General features: G+C 39.0%; 1 pseudogene; it reads left to right on the top strand.

Moving 5' to 3' along the window:
* Positions 1-1,835: 1,835 nt before the first annotated feature.
* On the top strand, positions 1,836-4,003 carry LOC110578783 (annotated as a pseudogene).
* The last annotated feature ends 21,158 nt before the right edge of the window (positions 4,004-25,161 follow it).

Below are 25,161 nucleotides of genomic sequence, written 5' to 3'. Positions count from 1 at the left end.
TTCTCATATGTGTATGTAAAGTGTATATATATATATATATATATATATATATATGTTGAATATACTATATATATATAAATACACACACACACATATACACACACATATATATATTCCTGTTTTGAGATTGCTCTCATTTGTATAACTAAATTTATTTTTATGTTTATTTTATAATGCTTTATAATGTCTATTTTTGTAACTATATTGAGAAAGAACACCTTTGTATTCAAGATGCTTTTTCCTATATTGCATAGAGAACAAAGTTCTAAGTCTTCTGCGGAATGTAGATATATATATTTTTTACAATAAATCAAATTTTATTGCAGAAAACCAATTACTGATGATGATCTCTTTACTCAGAATTGCTAAAATTGGTCTTTATTACATTCTTCGAGTGTGTTGATTTTTTCCCTCTATTAATAAGTCAGAGTCCAGTGGATAAAATATATTTTAAGTTTATGAAATTAGATGAAACTCACTTTCTGATATTCACATCTGAAGACTTAAGCAGTTGTTTTATTGACCTGAAAACTCTACCTTGGGAAACACTGACTTGCTGCCCATACTTTGTCTATCAGAAGGGTAATAAAGATCTGATATAAAGCAGAGTGTGCAGAAATAGATACTGACCTCCCTTTGCAAAAGAATCTCACCTCAAGGGCAATGGATCAGGGGAAGGAAATTAAATCTTTGGGTTAAATTATGGATTTGCAGTGAGGAAATTTGACTACTCCATTTTTTTTCCCTAAATAGGCTCAGGAACCTCATGTGCCACTGAAGATAGAGACACACCAATTAAATGGCCTAAATGACACAGTGGAAGCTGCCAGAAGAAGTAAATGTCATCACGGAAAACAATCTGAGAAAATTAGTACAGTGCTTTCCATGAAAGCATTCTACATTTTATTCTTGCCCAACCAGGAATTAGAACAAGTGTGACGCTGAGCAGTGGGTGGAGGGTTGGAGCACAGGGTGGGGAACAGTAATTTCAGAATGAAAGGCCTCGTTGAAGTCAGAGACAGCTCAGTTTAGCAGAATAGCATAGGGACAGGCACATCCCATCTGTGTGGCATTGGGCAGGTTATGTTCTTCCCTGTTCTTATCTATAAAATAGGGATGGTGTGAATAACATCTGCTTTGCTTACCTCAGTAAAAGAAGTATGGATATCTGAGGATTTCATCTGCAAGACAGCATAAGGTAGTCTGTAACTTTTTTATGTTTGTGTAAAGAGGAAAAATAGAAAGTGGCTTTTGGTGAATCTCCTAGATAAATTTCTAGGGTAGTGTAAATAGGAATTGACTTGGGCCTAATTGAAGACTGGTTAGGTAAGATGATATTTATTATTACTAATGACACCCCAGAAATGAGCAGTGATTAAAGTAATAACTAATTTGAATAATTATTTTGGCAGATGATAAAACCAGGCAATGCTGTGTCATTGAGAGAGTTGTGTTCTCCGATATTTAGAGAGAAAATCAGAATAGAGTCCAATTTGATGATTGCATGATGATTCATTAAGCCTGTAGGGTGGACAGAAAGTATATAACTATTACAGATGCATCACACAAACTGAAAGGCATGAAGAGAGACATAGAATGACTTGAATGCATTAACATCATTCCTAATGACCATTTTCTGATCCTATGAACAATCTTCTATCCTCTTCTCTCATCTCACCCCCAAGTGCTTGTTTAATATAAATTTTGGCTGACCCTACCTGTCTAGTAATTGAGATTTAGCTGAAGAAGATATGAAGAGCAATTGCATTCATTAAGACTGATTCGATTTCTGTTTTCTTCTTTAATTCATATTTTGGGGCCCCCTTTTGGGTACCATGTGTCATGCCAGACACTGGAAAGTCAACATAAGCATCCCTGCCTTTGTCCTGGCAGGATCATTCGGGCTGTCATTTGTGGCTCCCACAAGTACTCATGACTTGGGCTCTATATCCAAGGTAGGTCAACCTGACGGTGAGAGGCAGCTTATGAACTTCCATGTGCTGTTTATATCCTAGAATTGGTAAATGTTGGTGCAGATTGGGATGCCTTCTTCCATTCTTGAGGTCTTTTTAGGTATGGTGTAGAAATCTTTATCTGCCTTTTAAATCTATCTTTGAGCTTCCTAGGAGATAATTGGGCCATTTGGCTTAGTCATCCAATGCATGGAACTCTGAAAAAACTTGAAGGTGTTAGAGGAAACCACAGATGGTTTTTGAAATAGTAGTTCCTGTGTCTCATAGGTTATACTTTCAGGGACTGCACTCTCTTCTTCAATTTTTCTTTCAGAATCCTACCTCCTTCAAGAGGCATCCTTCAAAATCCCACCATCCTTCAAGTGTCTCTTTTCAATGAAATCCTTCTTTATCACTAGACAAAAGGAGCATCTCTTTTTTCCTAAATCATGTAAGACTCCACCCCTTTACCCATTGCTGGATACTTAACCTAAAATTTTCTTCATCTATTTGATTATCTGTGTCCTCCCTTAAATGAGAAGCACCTAGAGGTAAAAGAATGCCATACAGCTCATTGAACTCTGGGCTAGATCACCAGACAGCTGTTTTCTAAAGATGCTGGAACTATTGCTGGTCTCAATGTACTTTGAATCATCAACGAGCCAACTGCTGCTGCTATTGCTTATGGCTTAGACAAGAAGGTTGGTGCTGAAAGGAATGTACTGATCTTTGACTTAGGAGGTGGTACTTTTGATGTGTCAATCCTTACTATTGAAGATGGGATCTTTGAGGTGAAATCCACAGCTGGAGACACCCACTTAGGTGGAGAAGACTTTGACAACAGAATGGTCAACCATTTTATTGCAGAGTTCAAGCGCAAACATAAGAAGGACCTCAGTGAAAACAAGAGGGCAGTTTGTCGTCTCCGTACGGCTTGTGAATGTGCTAAGCATACACTTTCTTCCAGCATGCAAGCCAGTATTGAGATTGATTCTCTGTATGAAGGAATCAACTTCTATACCTCTATTACTTGTGCCTGGTTTGAAGAATTAAATGCTGATCTGTCCCGTGGCACCCTGGACCCTGTAGGGAAAGCCCTTCGGGATGCCAAGCTAGACAAGTCTCAGATCCAGGATATTGTCCTGGTGGGTGGTTCTACCCATATCCCCAAGATTCAGAAACTTCTACAAGATTTCTTCAATGGGAAAGAACTGAATAAGAGCATCAACCTTGATTAGGCTGTTGCTTATGGTGCAGCTGTCCAGGCAGCCACCCTTTTTTGAGACAAATCTGAAAATGTTCAAGATTTGCTGCTGTTGGATTTGGATGTCACTCCACTTTCTCTTGACATTGAAACTGCTGGAGGAGTCATGACTATTCTCATCAAGTGTAATACTACCATTCCTACCAAACAGACACAAACCTTCACTACCTACTCTGACAACCAGCCTGGTGTGCTTATTCAGGTGTATGAAGGTGAGCGTGCCATGACCAAGGATAACAATGTACTTGGCAAGTTCGAACTCACAGGCATACCTCCTGCCCCTCATGGCGTTCCTCAGATTGAAGTCACTTTTGATATTGATGCTAATGGTATCCTCAATGTCTGTGCTGTGGATAAGAGCACAGGAAAAGAGAACAAGATCACCATCGCTAATGACAAGGGCCGCTTGAGCAAGGAAGACATTGAGCGCATCCAGGAAGCTGAAAAGTATAAAGCTGAAGATGAGAAACAGCGGGACAAAGTGTCTTCCAAGAATTCATTTGAGTCTTAGGCATTCAACATGAAAGCAACTGTTGAAGATGAAAAACTTCAGGGCAAGATCAATGATGAGGACAAACAGAAGATTCTTGACAAGTGCAATGAAATCATCAATTGGCTTGATAAGAACCAGACTGCAGAGAAGGAAGAATTTGAACACCAGCACAAAGAGCTGGAGAAAGTCTGCAATCCTATCATTACCAAACTGTACCAGAGTGCAGGGGGCATGCCAGGAGGAATGCCTGGAGGCTTTCCTGGTGGTGCCTCCTCTGGACCCACCATCAGTTGATTAAGCCAACCTGAGAATAGGTCTAGCATTGTTCCACACAAAATATTCGAAGGACCCAAATTTGTAGCAAACCATGGCAGTTTTAATGTTGAGCTTCTGTAGTAAATAAACTGGGCATTCTTGATATTTGAATATGGAATACATGCACAGGGAAAGAAAATAAACATTGCACTTTATAAGCACTGTATTGTTAAGTGGAAAATGCAATGTCTTAAATAAAACTGTATTTAATTGGCACCAAAAAAAAAAAAAAAGAACGCCATACCTTTTTGTATCCACCCGCTACTAGGCATAGTAAGTTTTCAATAAATATAACTTGAAATAATTAATTTGTTAAAAGTACACATCTGATTTTTTATTTGTTTGGTGGAAAAGTTTTTTTTACTGCCCTTGCCATTAAGAACATACTAAATGAAGAGATTAATAATGTCAAGGTGTATTAACGAATTACAATTCAGAGTGTCCACCTTCAGTCTTAGTTATACTAAGACAGATTAGAAATGGTAGCTTAATTTTTAAATAATGAGTTAACTTTTCACTAAAGCGTAACCATTAGGACTACACTCTGAACTGGTTAGTTTTCTCCTTGACTGACTTTGCTCATACTGAGGCAGTGACCCTCAATACCAAAGCAATTTGTCACACAAAGGAGTTTTATTACTTCTTAGCTGGGCATAGTCAAAATTCCTTGCCAAATGTCAAAGCTGTAAATACTAATAGATTGTGTAGATGTTCTTTTGGAATTTAAGATTGAACTGTGCCCTCTATTTGGAGGGGAAAGTTCTGGGTCTCCTGTTTTTCCAAGTATGAAGTGGACTGTTTCCAGCCAGGAGGCAATGATCCACCGGGACAGATTTGAAGGAATTTGAGTATACTTTCATCATCCTCCGGGGTACCTTTGACAAACAAATGATCCTATAATCCTTCAAATTACCTTTCTCCCTCTTCTAGTCTAGCTGGTTCATGAAATTCTAACTGGCAGAATCATGTCATCCACTGAATTAAACTCTTGTTCCCAAGGTGCCTAGGTAAAAGTACACATAACTTATATGGAATAGGTAACAGGTTGACAGATATTAATTCCTCAGATTAAACTGCTGTTGAGGAGACACACTCAGTCCTGAGGGAATGAACCACAGAGTGGAAAATGTTTGGGGTCTGAGTAGTTCCAGGAAAGGCAGCCTTCAGTATTTGGTCCAGGAAGTTGAGGATGGGCAGATTGGCTAACAAGTTTTGCTCACTGGGGTGGCTGGCCCAAACACAATTCTCAACTGGATGCTTTGAGGCCAGGAGCCAGATACAAATATTATTAATGCTTCTTGGGTTTTGAAAATATTCTGAACAGCTAATGGTATGATGTCAGAGTGACAAGAACACAGGATTTGAAAGGGAAAATTTGCATTCTATCCCATGACTCTTTCCTTAATCCTAGCTATGGATTACTTGAGGCCATTTCCTTACTGTAGCAGGATGATAATTCACTCGTTATGCCTTTGGTTCCTCCTTCAGTGTTTCCTGATATCCCAGCCTTCTTCACAGTCAAGTAACAGCGAGCGTTTCTGTACTAATTTCCCTAAGCTGTTGACTTTCAAATTAGACTTTTGTGACCCACAAAGAGAAAATAGTTTGAGAAAAGAGGTTTATGGGTCTAAAAAACCTGTGTTTTGATCATCAAAATTCAGATCCATAAGGGTGCTGAGCATGGTGTTTAAGCCAGAGCACTAGCTATGTGGGTTTCTCAAAAGTCAGAGCATCCTGCTCCCATAAGGCAAACCAGGAGTGAGGAGGGGTATTAGAACTTCAAGACAAGTTTGGACATTAAGCAGTAGATTTGTGTGCCCCACTGTCTTCTGAAGATATGGAAGATGGGTAACCAAGATTTCCTTGCCTCACCATAAAAAGCTGGAAGTGAGGCAGATGGGACATTGTGTGCTTGTTTAGGCAGGGGACCTGAGACAACATGGGTAAGTTTCACCAGAAGGGTGTGAAAGATAGGATGAGGATGGAAGAGAGTGGATGTAGCTGATACATTCAGTGGACCTGAAAACATCTCATAGTTGGGAAGAAGGAGTTCAATGGTAGATAATGGCATGAATTAACAAACGTTTCTGCATTTACCAACATCAAAGGATAAGAACAACCCAGAACTGATGACAGACGTGTCAGTGGATACTGTTTGGTATGGACACATAATGACAGATAAGCAAATACTGCTCTCCACTTCTCCCACTTACTTTGCTGGTACATAACCTTCCCATCTCTGCCCCCATAAAGCTGGGGGAGGGAAAAGAGGCAAATAAAACTGTAAGTGAACTGAGTCTGAGATGCATATACAACAATTAGCTTTTCTACCTCAGTTAAAATGGAGAGTTAGGATAGAAATTCGTCTCAGTTATAAAACAGATTTTTACATACTTATAGTCCTGGTTTATGAAATAAAGGTCAATTACATAATTAAATTTGATAATATGTGTGATACAGCATTTTGAAAATTTGAAGCATCATTTAAAGACTTAAAAACAAATAGAAACCGTAAATGTGTTGGACCCTACTAAATAACTGACATTTTCTTTTAACTGTATAGGTGTGTTGGTATGCCAGACAGGATTTGTCATGTACACATCAAGGTTCCTTCCTCTTCCTTTCTTCCTTCCTTCTTAATAGATCCCTGCATTTGTTCAGGGATCCATCCTCTTCTTCTGGCCGCATCTTTCTAGGGAGGAGGGCCTCAGATTGTGAATCGTGATCGTTGAAGCCAACCATGGTGGACCTTTGCCCTTGCGGTGGCTGGTTTCTGTGTGAGCCAATTATGACCACTAAGAAGTGAGCATAAATCTGCCGAGGGGTTTATAGGAAACATTTCTGTTGTCAGTGAAACTTTTGAGAGAACATGTTCATGTTTTGCCTCAGAATGTTGCCATGCAAACATACTATCTGTAAAATGATTTAACCTGATGGCATCAGAATGGGAAGACTGAGGTTGTTGATACTCTGTATAACCCAGCACTGGAGATGAACGATCTGCAGAAGTTGTGTTGAGCTGTTCTATTTAAAGGCCTGGTGAGCCAGGGTTTTCTGTTACCTGGAGCTGAAATCATACTAACTTTTCATTTTAATATCATTTTTAGGGTCCCAGATAATGTTCCATGAGTGAATCTTCTCTGCTCTTAAAATTCAGTTTAAGATGGCCATCTCATGGTCTGGCCAGTGGTGTTGGCCTCAGTCAGTTGAAAGCAAAAAAAAAGAAAAAAAATTCTATCACATATTTTGCTCTGCGCATGACCAGCTGCCTTCAAAGATATTAGATGAGGATGTTAAAAAAATAAATCAAGACACAAAACCTTGCTTAATTTTCTGGGAATTACATTCACTCAACCTTACCCTTAGAGGTCTGGGAACAATTTCCCAATGTGCTCAAAGAAAATAGTCTCAGCCTCAGACATAGATAGGAAAATTTAAAAGCTATTAAACTGAGCTGGTCTCTTTCTTTATTTCTGCCTGAGGGAAATTAGTCAATTGAGGGAAACATTTCAGAAAGTACACAGTTTTAAAACAAAATGTCATTGTTAATGATTTTCTATCATTGTTGTAACCTGTACCTCCACAGTAATTGCCATTCTCTGACCCACTGGTCAAATGGTATCTTTCAGTTAGGAGAAATTATGTCTCTGTCATGTATTAATAAAGCATAGCACTGTATTCTTCAACTCACTATTAACAATTACAGATCTATATCCAGAGATGAGTGCCAAGAACAAAGTGCTATCAAAATTTACTATGCATATAAAGCCATATTCATATGCGTTGCTCTCTTCTCAGTAATGTTACAGAAGAACACGAGAAAGGAAATGACAACAGTGTCAAATGTGTAACACAGCTGAACTGGTCTCTAACACCTGACCAAGTGAAGAAAAAATGAGATTTGACACTTCAAAGTTATCAGACAGGTGGAGAATCTATTGCTAATTCACACTTGCTAAAAGCCAAATGAAAATGGTACTGGTTAGATGATAGACAATAAATGAAAAGAGCACCCCTGGTATCAGACTGGGGGGGGGTGGCTAACTCTTTCCGACAGTACAGTGAAATTCCCTTGGCCAGATGTGTTCATTTAAAAGTTTTTCAGTTCTTGTTCACTCAAGGGTGTTTCATAAGTTGGAGTTTTATCATCCAGAACAAGCTACTGAGGCCAACTGTAGCTTAAAGCCTCTATAAGGAATGAAACTCAGAATCTTTTCTGACATGTTCGCATTAGGAAAATCCTGTAAGAGTTCTAAAAACAGGAAGTCCTATGAAAGATAAAGAATTGAAAGGAATTACATCTGTATCAATAGCCACTAAAGATGATTTAATAAACTACGGTCTGTAAAAATGAAAAAGTGACTGGAATAGGTTATTTTTCTGAGTCACTGCTGATATGCAGTCCCTTTGCTGATGCTTTGTGTCTGCAGCTAATCTGTTCAGCCACAAAATATCATGAGTGATTCTGCAATTATGCCTAGAGAAACTGTTTAATTACTCATCAGTGAAGGATTTCCAAGCTTCACTATCTTGCTTTATCCCAGATTCTTTTCCCATCTCTGCGTCCATTTGCAGACAATTGATCAGGACACTTTCAGACTATAAAATATGCCTCTTGAAGCCAAGAATGTATTTGGGTGAGTCAAAATGTTTAAAGAGCATTGATGAGCAACAACATCTTTGGAAGGAGTGCAGGCATCAGAAGCCCAGGGGTCCAGCCTCAGTCTACTGTTTAGGGAGCTTGGCTGGGTCCTTAGCTATATTTGTTCATCTCTTTCTGGGCCTCAAAATCCTCATAGAACATCTCAAGAACTATTTTGCATTCTTAACGATAATAAAACTTTGCCAATTTATGAACATCCTTCCATGACTCAATTGCCCTGACTCTATTGATGAAACTCTCAAGTGTGTCCCTATTCTCCCTACTACCCTTTGTTGTTTCAAGGTTCACTACACACACATACACACACATACTCACACACACACATGTGCACCCACGTTGGCATCTCGAAAATCTACCCAATATTGCCATTCTTAGTTAAATAAGTTCTGCAGCAATAATTGCTTCATTCCACTGAAACGAATATTAAAGATATGTCCTACACATATAAATGTAGAGAAATATATATATTTAGAGAGAGAGAGAGAGAAATAAGTTTATTGGATACATAATAAATGTTGCATTTACTCAACCTATCATGTAAATTGAAAAAAGCTGCCAGGTCCACATAAAGCTCTTTGAATGAACAAAAAGTTTCTAAGTATTAAGAGTGCCAACTTCTTACACTGGTTTAAATTTAACAGATTAGGGCGCCTGGGTGGCTCAGTTGGTTAAGCGACTGCCTTCGGCTCAGGTCATGATCCTGGAGTCCCGGGATCGAGTCCCGCATCGGGCTCCCTGCTCGGCAGGGAGTCTGCTTCTCCCTCTGACCCTCCTCCCTCTCATGCTCTCTGTCTCTCATTCTGTCTCAAATAAATAAATAAAATCTTTAAAAAAAATAATAAATTTAACAGATTAATAACCGATAAGAAGAGCTCTATAAAATGCAAGATCCTTTAGGAAAGAAAATGTTCTTACCCATTGCTCTTTCTAGCAGAAACAAGATTACTTGTGCCTAAATTAAGTACAATTTCTACTTAATTTATTACTTTGTATTGTACTTGGAGATACACTAAGCATGAAATCATCTTATAAATATAAATTTCCTTCTACTCCAATGGTACTGATGAGGCAGTGTGGAATAATGTTGAGTATTTTTCGTGAAGAATTTAAAGGATGGAAAATGGATTGTAAGTTGGCCATTTGTTTTACTCTATAAATGGCAGTCTTGTCTATTTCCAGAGTTTACAGGCACGGGAGGTAGTTAATTCTGATCCAAACTTGGAGCGAAGTACCTTCTTTCTACTTTGAGTGACATGCCTAGTAAGTTTCCAGAAGTTCTCTAGAGCTTCTTTCTCATTTATAGCATTGGGTATTCTTCAATCACTTCAGACTGCTATTTAAGTTTTTTAATATTCATACACAAATATTCACTAATCTTCCTTTAAAAGAGACAAATGATCTCTCATTGAGAGGCATTGAGCATTAAATGCCAGGATAACTGAGAGAGATTCTTTTGATTAAACTACTCCAAAGTGATCCAGGGCTAGGTAAGTTGTTTCTTCTTGCATCTCAATATTTTTATAAATAGGAGTTAAATCATATCTGTCCCCTATCTGTTCCTCAGGAATGTTGGGCAGAAAATATAACAATTTTTGTTTTAAATGGCTTATCATCACTTAGAGGTACAGCTGTCGAGCCAGGTAACCATGAAAGAAGCACTTGAGCGTGAATGAAATGACAATCATGTGTTTTTAGAATTACAGGTAGAGAAAAATATGACAGGAATGCAGAATTAAATCAGGCAGTAAATAGTTTTGCTGAATACATTTTCAGGGGGTGAAAGAACTCACGTAGGGGTTGTCACAATCTGTTGAAATAAAGCAGATAAAAGGTGAGGAGATAGGTAAAAGTACAGCTTGGACTAAGGGGAAGGTGGGTGGCTGAGCTAATGCGTGTGAAGCGCGTGGCCTTGGAGTAACACATCCAGCTGTTGACCTGATAGAAACATGCTGTAGGCATGTAGCTCATGGGTCTTCCAGCTGGTTTCAGGTCTCTGACACATAATAAACCATATTTCATGGCTATGTATGTTACCTCAGCTCCCCTGAGAAGATAAAGTAAGCTTCTTAGTCTCAAATCTGGGCCCACTAGGCAACTCTAGGTTAGATGGAAGACTCAACTGAACTCTTATAGCAAATCTGATCCCCTTAATTGGGTCAACACTTCAAGTCTGGAAAGACTTGAGTGAACATTGAAATGATGAAAGCAAGGATTATGCAGAGTATGAATACTTTTGCATCAGGTTTAATACAATGAGTATGTTTGTAATTTTTCTCATAATTTAGGACTTTAGGACATTTGATTTAATTTTATTTTTTTAAAAAAAGATTTTAGGGCGCCTGGGTGGCTCAGTTGGTTAAGCGACTGCCTTCGGCTCAGGTCATGATCCTGGAGTCCCAGGATCGAGTCCCGCATCGGGCTCCCTGCTCGGCAGGGAGTCTGCTTCTCCCTCTGACCCTCCCCCGTCTCATGCTCTCTCTCTCTATCTCATTCTCTCTCTCAAATAAATAAATAAAATCTTAAAAAAAAAAGATTTTAGTTATTTGAGAGAGAGAGAGCAGAGCGAAAGAGAGAGAACATGGGCAGGGGTGGGGGCAGAGGGAGATGAAATGAACAAGCAGACTCCCCACTGAGCAGGAAGCCCAATGTGGGGCTTGATCCTAGGACCCTGAGATCATGACCTGAGCCTAAGGCAGATGCTTAACCTACTGAGCCACCCAGGCACCCTGGGAATTTGATTTAATTTTAAAATTGTGTCTTTAAGTTAATAAGCATCAGAAATTTGACTACATTTATAAACATTTTGAAAAAGGGGCTTGATAGTCACTGTATGTATGTGATTGCTTCATTTGTTAACAGGAATAATTTAAGTACTTGCAAAGTGTTTTTGTTTTTTTTTTTTAGATTTTATTTATTTATTTGACAGAGAGAGAGAGAGCAGGAGCAGGGGGGAGCAGCAGAGGGAGAGGGAGAAGCAGAGTCTCTGCTGAGCAGGGAGCCCGATGCAGGGCTTGATCCCAGGACCCCAGGATCATGACCTGAGCCAAAGGCAGACAGTTAACCGACTGAGCCACCCAGGCGCCCCATGGTTTTTTGGTTTTTTTGTTGTTGTTGTTAGGGCCATAGGCTTTCATTGCCAGGCACTTGAAATGCTTAAAAAGGAAATCAAATCTATTAAATTGACACATGAATTTAGGATATTTAATGAATCCTAGTTACATTAAAAGAGTGTTAAAGGAATTTTTCTGTACAATATGGATGAATCAAACAATCAGAGAAAGGGTAATTGTACTTATTTTACTAAGTTTATAAATAAATAATATTTGTATAATGAACTTAAAGGATTGAGGAAAATACGTATGGGATTTAGACTTTTTTAGTAAATTAAATAATAATTTAAATCATAGTAGCTGTACTTGTTCTTTCCATATCTTTCTACACTGAAAGATAGACAAATCAAAGAACGACTCTTTAACTATAGAAAACAAACTGGTGGTTGCCAGAGGGGAAGTGGGTGGGGAGATGGAAGAAATAAGTGAAGGGGATTAAAGGTACACCTATCAGAATAAGCAGTGAATAATGTATAGAATTATTGAATTACTATATTGTATACTTGAAATCTGGGCCACTAGGCCCATACATCGCATCGTATGTTAACTTTACTGGAACTAAAAGTAAAGAAAAAAATTTTAATTAAAAAATGTATAAATGTGACCTTGTGACTCCCTTATTTAAAAACTTCTAATGGCTTCTACTCTAGTTCTTTTTTTTTTTAACATTTATTTATTTATTTACTTATTTATTTGAGAGAGAGAACATGAGTGGGAGGAGGGGCAGAGGGAGAGAGAATCTCAAGCAGACTCCCCACTGAGCGTGGAGCTCAGTGCAGGGCTTCATCTAACGACCCTGAGATCATGACCTGAGTCGAGTCAACGGTTTGACACTTAACCGACTGTGCCACCCAGGCGCCCCTCTAGTCTATTTCAAAGCAAAGGCTTTATAATGATCTTCAACTGCCTGCATGATCTCACGTGCCTCATCTGCTACTGATTTCTCCCTATTACGTTCCACCCAGGCCAACTGGCTTGAGCATGCCTGGCGCTCTTCTGCCTCCATATCTTTATACTGGTTGTTCTTTCTACCTGGAAAGCCTCTTTTTTTTTTTTTTTCTTTTTCCAGATAGCCCCGTGGCTAATTTTTTTTTTTCCTGCAGACATTTACTGAGGAGTCACCTTCCTGGGAGGCTTCCATGCCCAGGGACACAATCTAACATTTATACCTATATCCCCTTTGATACTTCATAACCTACTTCTCAGCTCCCAGCTTTACTTTTTCTCCTGATGACTCATTTATCTTTTTTTTAATAGTTTTGTTTAAGATTTTTATTAATTTACTTGTCAGATTCGGAGAGAGAGAGAGCACAAGCATTGGGAGGGGCAGGCAGAGGGAGAAGCAGGCTCCCTGCTGAGCAAGGAGTCTGATGCGGGACTCGATCCCAGGACCCTGGGATCGTGACCTGAGCCGAAGGCAGACGCTTAACTGACTGAGCCACCCAGGCCTCCCTCATTTATCTTTTTTATGTTTGTTTATCTATTTCCTCTACTAGAATGTAAACTCCATGACCCTAGGGTTTATTTTGAAGGGGGTGGTTTATTTTGCTTACAAACATGTAAGCAAAATGCCAAGAATAGCTGCCTGGCACAGAGTAGGACTCAGTCAGTAACTATTAAATTGATGAGGGCATGAATGTGCACAGATCAGCTTCACACTTGGAAGATACAAAATTACGTAGACAGACCATGGCATCTAGAATCATCTTTCTTTCAGTTATTCATTTTGCTTGCTCGTTCTTACCTTCCTTCAGGTCTCATTTCAAGTGTCACTGAGAAATCTATCCCAACTTTCCCATCAAAAATAGCTCCCTCCAAAATGTTCTATTTCCTTCTCTGCTTTTAGTTTTTCTCCGTAGGCTTTTTGGCACCTAACATGATATTGTGTATTTATTTATTTGTTTTCTGCCTCTAAAATGTAAGTGTGATGGAGACAAGAGCTTTGTTTTTTTCCTGCTCATAAATATATACTCCACACCTTGAACAGAGCCTGACCCCCAGTACATACCTGGTCAATATTTGTTAAAGGAAGGATTGCATGGATGGATGCAGCCATGACCTCTTTTTGCATTCCAGATACACATGAGCCTATTAGACACCACTGAAGGAATGTTTTACCTCAAAGACAGCAGGTTTTGAACTGAACTTACTGATTTCTTCCTTCCCTGTTCTTTGATTTGGTTGTATCCCTTAGACTAGAAATCTCACATCATCTTGGCTTCTCCTGCCCACCTAATTTTAGATCCGTAGGTGCCCCAAGTCTTGCTGGCACAGCCTGTCTCACCTCTGCTCCCTCCCTAGTCACCTGTTTCAACTGTCAGAGAAGGGTCTGCATTTGTCTCCTCTTAAGTCTTCAGGTTCTTTGCAATTCATCATCTCCACTGTTCCCAAAGTGAAATTCCTAAAGTTCGACCCTCAGTTTTCCTTAAAATCTTCATTGGCTCTTAACTGAATGTTCCTTTGTGAAACATTTGAAGCTCTTCACCATCTATTCTGAAGCAAATTTCTAGTCTGAACTTCATTTCGAGTCCTCTATCATCCACACTCAGACCAGGACTTTTCAGAATTGCATCTGGGCCACTGACAATCAGAATCACCTGGGACACCAGTCCTCGGACCCCAATCCAGACCTATGGATCAGATTCTCCAGACAAGCAGCCCTGGGAATCTACATTTTTAATAAGCTGTCCAGGCAATTTTTAAGCACAGAAACGTTATAATCACACTGGATTATAAACTGCTCAAAAGAGCTCTCTGCTCTGGGCTCTCCCTGACCACACTTTCTTTTGGTCTAGAATGCTTTCTCACTCCACAGACCAAGATTATTATGTTTCTTTCTCCATTTCCCCTACTTTCACTAAAGCACCCCCTTTGGGGTATTCCTTCTTTCTCCATGCTCCTTTTGACTCATATCTTGTTCATGTGTATAGCCTCTCCCTAGCATGTTATTTTTCACCTAACAGGTCTTCAATCAATGTTTGTGCAATTGAATTTTTTAAGTGCTCAAAGCTAGTTGAAAGCTTAGACACTGTTAAATCACAGAAGAACATGAGATTAATTCACGCTGAGTATGTCTGGCAAAGATTTCGCTGGTTTGCTTTTATCATTTTTGTGTTGCTAGATAACAAGTCTCCAGCTGCAATTAGCAAGCACCTTTTCCTTAGGTAACGGACATGGAGGTGGACACCCTACAGACTTCAGAAAATTGAAAGTCCACTTCGACATAATAGTCTTCATATTTTCTCTTTAAAAAAATTTCATATCTCTATGTGCAATGCAAGCATTTCTTTGCTCAAAACTATATGAACTTTTAAAATTTGCTAAAGATTATTTTCAGTAAATTTGCCCTGAGCTGGGCATTGAAGAATGAGAAGGATTTCAAAAGACAAAACTCATGATTATGCAGCCTAGACAGAGGGAAAAAAAAAATCTTTGGGAAAACAGTGAATAACTCTAATGCCATAATTAAAGAAATAATTTAGATAAGAGCTGGCTGATGTATAGCCATAGTTATCCTTCCAAAGGAGTGTCTGGCTTCTTTATGCTTTGCCAGCGAGGTAAAACTATGTTACCTTCACGGTGAATCATACCTCCCCCCGCCCCGACCTTGGAAATCAAAATGGCCGTCGCTATGACTGACCAAAGACATTTGCTCCTAGATCTGGCTTAAGTTTTTGGGAATGCAGTTGGGATAGAATTGGAAAAAGTGAAGAACGACAAGAATGCTTCCTTTCTGCTGGCTCAGGGAAACTTAAACTGCCCCTTCTGGTATTCAAAAGGAAAGCAAGTCCCATTTTCATGTTGATCACATCTGCAAAAAGAAGAGAGTTTATCATATTCTCTTTGAAACAGACTCTAAACATGTCATTTATAATCTCTGCACTTATTTTAAATTGTAGATTAGAAAGTTTTATGTTAGGAAAATAAATTATATTATACACACAAAAATTAGATATATGAAAATAGTTACTCCTAAATATTTCACTTTATTTCTCAAGCCAAATTAGTCTTGAAATTCAATCTATGTAAACTTTGGGGAGAGGAAGAATATACTTTTAATCCTCCTTTTTTTTTTTAATGATTTATTTATTTATTTTAGGGAGACAGAGCACATGAGTGGGAGGGGCAGAGAGAGAGGAAGAGAGAATCCAAAGCAGACTCCCTGCTGAGTACTGAGCCCAATGCAGGGCTCGAGCTCACGACCCTGAGATTGTAACCTGAGCCAAAACCAAGAGTCAGATGCTTAACCAACTGTGCCATCTGGGCATCCCTTAATCCCCCTTCTTATAGTGGCTTCTGTGACCATGGTATTTATACATACATGACAAAGATAATTTTATTTAACATGTATCATGTTTGTAATGTGGGAGGGAACAAAGACAATCTTTTTCCAACAAAAATATAAACATTATAAAAGGGAGGATGATACTAATTAGTATTAGTATATTTGGAATCAACATATGACATAGAGAATAGAAAGAATTCCATTGTTATGCTAAGTAAAAATTATTCATGACATTTGTTAAAGAATGGTAAAGCAGACTTTATTTAAGGAGTACCACTGTGGTAGGTATAGGGACCACTGCAATGGGTCCTGCAGTGTGGGAGAAAGATTGGGTTCAACTCCAAAAACAACAAGGAGAAGTGGAAATTTATAGCCAAAGAGCAGTGTAGGGAGCCAGTGGATGGAAAATTACAAAGAGAACACATCAGAGTTGAAGGGTGATTCTGGCTAACCCAACCCAACAGGATTCTTGCTGAAGGCAGGCAGGTGGGGGTGAATGGGAATGAGGGAATGGGGGAGAATGGATGATGAAGAACCCAAATAGATATCAAGAGTGATCAAATAGGAAGGACGGGGATTCTAGGTAAACGGACTTCATAGGACTCTTGCTGAAAATGGACAATGCAGAGATGAACATGGAAACACAAAAGTCAGGACCTAGTTGAGAAGAAAGTTCATAGGAGCCTGACCAGAGTGTGGTCAAGGAGAAAAATCTTTGTCAGTAAAAAAATAACAATTGTTGAAAATTTCTAAAGGTTTATCCCTAGTTTTCCATATAACCCGTATTTTTTTTCTATCTCAAGCTTTGCAAACTTTTGCTTATGAAGAAAAAAAATAGGATAAAATTGGTAATGATATAAAATGATCGAAGCAATTGCCTTTTGAAACTTTCTTTCCATCAGTGACCACCAACCAAAATGCTGATGGTTCATGCTCAAAAAATGCCAGGCATTTATTACAAAGAGGACTTCATTTTCAAACTACTCTACTTTATTGTTCTTTCCTAAAGTATTCTTTGGAAAACTATTTTGTAGTTTTCTGCCCATGTTCTTGTTTAAAAAAATTAGTCCATTATTTAGTATAAGAATTAACATAACAATGTCCAAAATTTTAGAAGAAACAAAACCCCTCACAACCAAGATATGAATTTGATCAGAATTAGTTAACAGATTTTGTTCTTTCACTATATATATATATATATATATATATATATATATATATGAAAATAGTTATTCCTGGTTTTTTTTATTTATTTGAGAGAGAGAGAGAGAGCATGAACAGGGGGGAGGGGCAGAAGGAGACAGAGAAGCAGACTCCCCCCTGGGGCAGGGAGCCTCATGAAGGGCTCAATCCCAGGACCCCAAGACCATGACCTGAGCCAAAGGCAGATGCTTAACTGGACTGATCACCCAGGTGCTGAACAAATATATCTTTGAGAACTTATTTTTGTGCCAGGCATCATGTTAGGTCCTACAATCACAAGACTAATGAGATACAGGAGCTAATATTAGTATGTTTATGGTCTACTATGGAAAAGCAGCACATTTTAAGATCATTATGATACAGTATGATCTATGTAATAAGAGGAATATGCTCAAAGTAGGATGCCCCGTGGTCGTTCAGAATTTCCCACAGGTTCATGGGGGTTTGGGCTATCATGACATTCTGTTTTTAAGAAAGCTATTAATACATAAACTAAATTTTTCCCTTTAAGAAAGAATGCAGTTTGATAGTATCTGAGAGGATCTGGTAAGCTTATGCAAGGATCTGTGCTCACAGGTCCCTGTGGTTTTTTATTTTTTAGCCACTCAGCTCAGGATAGGTTTTGACTATTATATAATCTGGAGTTATTTTTATTCATTGTTGGCTATATTTTTAATAAATATTGAAGTGTAATTTATGTGCAACAAAAAGCATCCATCTTAAATGTGTGGTTCAGTAAATTCTGACAAATAGATGTGACATGTTCACAATCAAGATAGAGAATGCTTCTACCACCTCAAAGAGTTTTCTCATGCCCGTTTGAAGTCCATGAGTCCCACCCCCTACTTTAGGTCATCCGTGATCTGGCTTCTATCACTACAGATTAGTATTTTAAAATTTCATGTAAAGGAATCATTCAGTGTGTATGTGCCTGGCTTCTTTCATTCCACATAATGATTTTGAGATTCTCCCATGTTGTTGTATATATCTGTAATTGTTTTTCATTGCTGTGTAGAATTTCATTGCATAAATATACAAACTTTATCATTTTTGTGGTTGTTTAGTGAACATGGTGGTGACATATTTTAGAGATTCTAGTTTCTATAACTTTCTTCTGAGGAGAGTTGATGTTTGTTCTGATAGGCAATTCAATTACTGGCTGATTTACTCCAACTTCTGTAGGCTTAGCTTTATATATTGTGGGTTTGGTGTTGTGGAAAGCCCTAAACCATTTTTGTTTAGCAGAACTCAACTGCTTGGTGTTTGGTTTCAAGCTTTTTAGAGTAGTTCTAGAGTAGAACTTATTCTAAATAAGGTCTTGGTTCTTACTCCTATAATACCTCCCTTTTGGTGTCTCCACTGTGTTAAAAAATGACTAAAGGAAACAACTTAGATGTTACAACTAAACAACTTATTTACTACCTCATTAAGTGGACAGTCTCTTTTCTAAGAATTGCAAAATGGGGCTGAAGGTAAGAAGCTGTTACAGTCTGAAGAATAAAGAATAAGGAAGAGGCCAATAGCAAATATATGATTGTCTGGGGCCACATAGTCTACTTTGTTTTGGGTGAGAAGACCCAGAGTTGGTTTGGCATTTGGGGATTGGGCTGACTAGACATAGTGTGTTTTTGGTCAAGTGGAGCATTTACAGGGACATGTGGTCATCTAAGTTTTGGTTTGCTGATGTTGCATTGTGGGTAGGAGTGGCTCCATCTTGAGCCAAGAAATTTAGTTCAACAGTTGGATGTCCTGTGTTAATAAAGTCTTAACCTGTATCTCCAATCTGGAATTCCAATGACCCCCACACTGACTGATCAATGGTAGATGTGCTTGGCTCTCAAATCTGGAGCTACTATTTCCTGGGAAACCTTAATGCACACATGTCAAGCACAGCCCTTGGACAAGGCCTCATGGGGATCCCCACTTGGACTTTGGGAACTCCCTCTAAATAAATTATCTCCCTATTTTTGTGTGTGTGTGTGCCTTCATGTGCAGAATGAAGCTTTGTCAGCTGTTGTAGACCCTAATTTCTGTATCCCCAAGCTCAGTGGGACCATTGCACCCCACATGCTGTATTGAGGTCAGGAAATTGCCTCATCTATTTTGTATAATTCTATGGCTGCTTATGGTAGGTCTAGTTTAGTGTAAGTTACCCTATCATAGTCCATAATAGATAGCTGGTTAAACAGAACAAATTACATTGAGTTTGAATTTCAACATCCTTAATTAAAATTTTGGTACGCCTTTATAACATGCAGTTTCTCTCCAAAACTACTTTTAAGCTAAGAACAAAGCACTAGCAGGAGTCTTCTTTTAGAGGAATTTTTTCCTGCCTACCCACCTGACCCACCAGTACATAGTAAACACACCTCCATTTCCCCAGAGAACAGTGAAACTGAGAGAAAGAGGGAAGAAAGAGAAAGAATCCATAAGCTTGGGGCACCTGGGTGGCTCAGCAGTTAAGCAAGCGTCTGCCTTTGGCTCAGGTCATGATCTCAGGGTCCTGGGATCAAGCCCCACATCGGGCTCCCTGCTCAGCGGGAAGCCTGCTTCTCCCTCTCCCACTCCCCCTGCTTGTGTTCCCTCTCTCGCTGTGTCTCTCTCTGTCAAATAAATAAATAAAATCTTAAAAAAAAAATCCATAAGCTTTTCTTTTAATTTATTTTAGGCAAGAAAAATGGAGACTTCTCTCAGATGACATGGCATATGGGAGAATGTGAAGAATCAATGACACATAATCACAGAAGGGAGGTGTATCTCATGGAATTCCAAGATGGAAGCATTCTGTAAAGAAATGATGGAATGTTGGAGGTATGTATCCTTTTAATTTTATATAGACAACCAATCTGTCTAAGATGGAGGCTATTCATTTGTCTGTGAATCTCTCCCATCACTTTTGTATGGTAGGCCTCCCATTCTGAAAGATGTTTCACATTTTAGCTAAAATGTCTTTGTCACCTTCCTTGACAGTTTATAAAGTAAATGTATACTATCTACATGTACGCATTTCCTGTTGCTGCAGTAACAAATTATCACAAATTTAGGAGTTTAAAACACAAATATATTAAGTTACAGTTCTAGAGGTCAGAAACGTTAGCATCAAGGTGCCAGAAAGGCTGCATTCCTTCTGGAGGCTCCAGTACAGAATCTGTTTCCTTGCCTCTTCAGCTTTTAAAGGCCACCCAGCAGCTTACAGACTTTTCCTCACACCACTCCAATCTCCCCTCACCACACTCCTTTTCTGACCTTGACCTCTTTGCCCCCTCTTATAAGGACTCCTGTAACTACATTAGGTTCACCTGAATAATCCAGGATTATCTTCCTACTCCAAGATCTTTAACTTGGTCATATCTGCAAAGTCCCTTTATGATATTATAGATTCCAGGGACAAGGGCATGGGCATCCTTAGAGAGCCACTATTCTGTCTAGAACAATATAAATATGTGTTTGGACTAATCACAAATTAGTTTCTATACATTGTCATTTTCAATAGTCCACACACATTAACAAAGGTTCCCATTATTTCTAATCTAGAGTTGAAATAATTAGAAATTGTTGAATTTAGGAAATCAGAGACCTCCAGAAGTTTGAGGATTTTTCCTCCAAATATCCCTTTGATGTGTAACATGTTAGTAAGGGAGGGGGAGATGGAAGGAGGTTTTACAAATCTAACTCAAGATTTTCTTTAACAGATTTTTAAGTCTAGAGCTCCTCAAATTTTTTTCTATAGCAATCAGGATGTTTTAATAAATTTTTAGAAAGTTAAAAATGTAAAAAGATACAAATTATGTATTTCATCTATTTAGAAAAAAGATTATTCACACCTTCAGTGTCATTTTAGAAGAGAACTGCTTGCAGAGTATCCTGTGAAAGTTTCTTCAGCTTGTCATTTAGTAACGAAATCACAAAGATTATTTTTAGAAAAAAATAAAAATTTCCAAGCATGAGGGTTTGCATGAATTTAAGACTCCACACTATGATATATATTCTGTTCCCAAACCAAGCATAATATTATGTTTTTATATTAGCTGGTAATTAATCATGCTTTTTATTCATCAACTGGCAATAAATTTTAAAAACCAACCATTTATTAAGAGAGAAATATCAACATATGTCTCAATTTAGCATAAATATTAAAGATTTTATTAAGTGAACTTTATAATAAAATCTGTAATATCATACCAATCTAAAATAAAACCTTTGAACTTAAAACATTCCTCTCTCACACTCCATGAATTGTCTAAGAAAGAACATAAGATTATGTTATTATGAAATAGTTCATGAGTCAAGAAATATCGGAAATGCTAACATGTGAAATTAAGGGAGCTCAGAAGTGAGTCTTGACTTTAGCTGGGAGGAGTGGGGTTAAGAAAAGCTCCCTGGAGGAACTAAGCATTCAGCTAACTGTGAAAAGATAAACAGGATTTACTCAGCAAAGTATAAGTGGAAGGGAAGAGAGGGGGATATCATTTCAAGTGGAGGGGACAGCATGAGAGAAATCGATAGTGAGGTGGTATTTCTAGACTGTAAATAAAATTGATGTAGTGATTTTAAAAGACTGAGATGGGAGAGATCATCAGGGAAAGATCACGAAGGACATTAAATGCACATGAGGAACTTGACTTGATACCCTTGTGATAGGAGGCTGCAGAATCAGGAGGGGAATGAATGACTTCTGTGGTTCTGATGGATCTCTCTGGAAGTTTTGTGAGAGAGGGATCATAGAGAATGGATTCGAGGACATCATTCCTGGAGGTGGGAAGCTAATGAGCTTGGAGAGGCAGAGGTAGAGCTCAGGAGACTCTAATAGATGATGTTGGCAAATGTCAATGATGAGTTAGAGGTGGAGTCCTGGTGAAGAAGAAGCAAGAGAAGGCTTTGAGTCTCTTCCCTGGTTTCCAAGTAAGTGAGAAGCAAACTCATGATGAAGATAAATTAGATACTGTGGAATATTCAGATGCCAAATGGTGGCCAAAAACTTAAGAGTGGATGAGATTACCCAGAGAGAAGACTGAGGAGAGAAGAGGAGAGGCGTCAGATGATGGGGGAAGAGTTGGGGGAGAATCAGGTGAGGCTAGAGGCCAAGGAGGACAAAGAACCACAATGTTGTTAACATACGTGGCAATCAGCAAGATGGCAGAGGAGTAGGAGGCCTAAATTTGGTCTGGTCCCAGGAATTCAGCTAGATAAGGATCAAACCATTCTGAACACCTACTAACTCAACAGGAGATCGAAGAAAAGAATAGCAGCAACTCTCTGAACAGAAAAGCAACCACTTTCTGGAAGGTAGGACATGCAGAGAAGTGAATCCGAGGCAATATTCGGGAAGATAGACGGCTGGGGAGGGGGCCTCTGTCAGCCGCTACCCGCAAGTGATAGAGCAAGAGAGCACAAAATCGGAACTTTTAGAAGTTGGCTTCGCTGAGGGACGTCGCTCCAGTGGCTAAGTGGGGGTGGAACACTCGCTGGGACAGCATGGTCTCAGGACCCTCAGGGTCACAGGAAGACAGGGAGTGCCTGAGTGTGGCAGAGCTCCCAGGTATCGGAGCAGGGAAGCTGGCTGCAGAGACGGAGCTGAGGAGCAGGCTCTCAGCTCGGGGTTGCCATAAACCGTGATCCGTGGCACAGTCGGACTACTGCTCTTCCAGCAAGGACCCAACAAGCAGCAGATCCGGGGAGACTCCCCTTCCTCCCCCGGGAGGAGTGGCACGAGAGCTCACTGCAGGACTCTGCTGGGTTTGGAGACTCCACACAGGGTCGGGTGCCAGAGATAGAAATGCTCGGTCACAGGCCAGGTGAGCATGGAGTGCAGCTGGGGACCGGGGAGACAGGACTGACTGACTGCTTTCCTCTGGGGGCGCACTGAGGAGTGGGGCCCTGAGTTCTTGGCTCCTCTGGGGCGGAGATTGGGAGGCCGCCATTTCACTCTCATCCTCCAAAGCTGTAAGGAAAGCTTGCAGGGAACAAAAGCTCCGGAGAGCAAACCCGAGCAGATTACTTAGCCCAGACCTGGCAAGGGCGGGGCAATTCCGCCTCCCGCAAAGACATTTGGGAACCATGGCAACAGGCCCCTCCCCCAGAAGATCAGCAAGAACAGCCAGCCAAGACCAAGTTTACCGATCAATGAGAACTCCAGCGCTAGGGGAATACTGCACATAGAATTCATGGCTTTATTCCCATCATTCTTTAGTCTTTCAAACTTAATTTTTTTTTAACTTTCTTTCTCATTTTTTTTTGAATTTTTCTTTTAACCCTTTTTCAACCAACATCTTATCAATTCTTTTTTTAAAAAATCTTTTTTATTTTTCATTTTTAGAGTCATATTCTATCCCTTCATAGTAGTTAACCTCATTTTTGGTATATATATATAAGTTGTTCTCTCTTTAAAATTTTGGGATACAGTTTCTTCTAACAGACCAAAATATACCCTAAATCTCTAGTGTATGGCTTTGTTCTAGTCTCCCGCTTGATCACATTCTCTCCCTTTTTTTTTTTAAATCCTCTTCTTTCTATTTTCAACCAACTTCTTATCTTATCAATTCCTTTCATAAAATCTTTTATAAGTTTCACCTTTACAGTCATATTCCATCCCTTCATTGTATTTACCCTTATTTTTGTACATATATAAGTTTTTCTTTCTTTAAAATTTTGTGAGGCACTTTCTTCTAACAGACCAAAATACACCCAAAATCTAGTGTGTGGCACTGATCTATGCACCAGCCTGATCATATTTGATCATATTCTGGTTTTTTGTTTTTATCTTTTCCTTTTTCTTTTTTTTTTCTTTTTTCTTTCTTTCCCTTTCTTTTCCCCAAGTTTCAGGTCTTATCTGATTTGTTTAGTGTATATTTTTCTGGGGACGTTGTTACACTGTTAGCATTTTGTTCTCTCTTTCATCTATTCTCTGGACAAAATGACAAGATGGAAAAAATCACCTCAAAAAAAAGAACAAGAGGCAGTACTGATTGTCAGGGACTTAATCAATAAGGACATTAGTAAGATGTCGGAACTAGAGTTCAGAATGATGATTCTAAGGATACTAGCTGGGCTTGAAAAAAGCATGGAAGATATTAGAGAAACCCTTTCTGGAGAAATGAAAGAACTAAAATCTAACCAAGTCAAAATCAAAAAGGCTATTAATGAGGTGCAATAAAAAATGGGGGCACTAACTGCTAGGATAAATTAGGCAGAAGACAGAATTGGTGATATAGAAGACCAAATGATGGAAAATAAGCTGAGAAAAAGAGAGATAAACAACTACTGGATCATGAGGGCAGAATTTGAGAGATAAGTGATACCATAAGATGAAACAATAATAGAATAATTGGGATCCCAGAAGAAGAAGAAAGAGAGAGAGGGGCAGAAGGTATATTGGAGCAAATTATAGCAGAGAACTTCCCTAATTTGGGGAAGGAAACAGGCATCAAAACCCAGGAGGCACAGAGAACCCACCTCAAAATCAGTAAAAATGGGTCAACACCCCGACACCTAATAGTAAAACTTATGAGTCTCAGAGACAAAGAGAAAATCCTGAAAGCAGCTCGGGAAAAGAGATATGTAACCTACGATGGTAGAAACATTAGATTGGCAACAGACCTATCCACAGAGACCTGGCAGGCCAGAAAGGACTGGCATGAGATATTCAGAGCACTAAATGAGAAAAATATGCAGCCAAGAATACTATATCCAGGTAGGCTGTCACTGAAAATAGAAGAGATGAAAAGCTTCCAGGACAAACAAAAACTAAAGGAATTTGCAAACACGAAACCAGCCCTACAAGAAATATTGAAGGGGGTCCTCTAAGCAAAGAGAGACCCTAAAAGCAACACAGACCAGAAAGGAACACAGACAATATACAGTAACAGTTACAGGCAAA

Source organism: Neomonachus schauinslandi, chromosome 4 (genome assembly GCF_002201575.2).
Source record: "Neomonachus schauinslandi chromosome 4, ASM220157v2, whole genome shotgun sequence".
Classification (NCBI taxonomy): Eukaryota; Metazoa; Chordata; class Mammalia; order Carnivora; family Phocidae; genus Neomonachus; species Neomonachus schauinslandi.
Note: the sequence above shows the minus strand (reverse complement) of the source record. Positions and strands in the feature narration are given on the sequence as shown.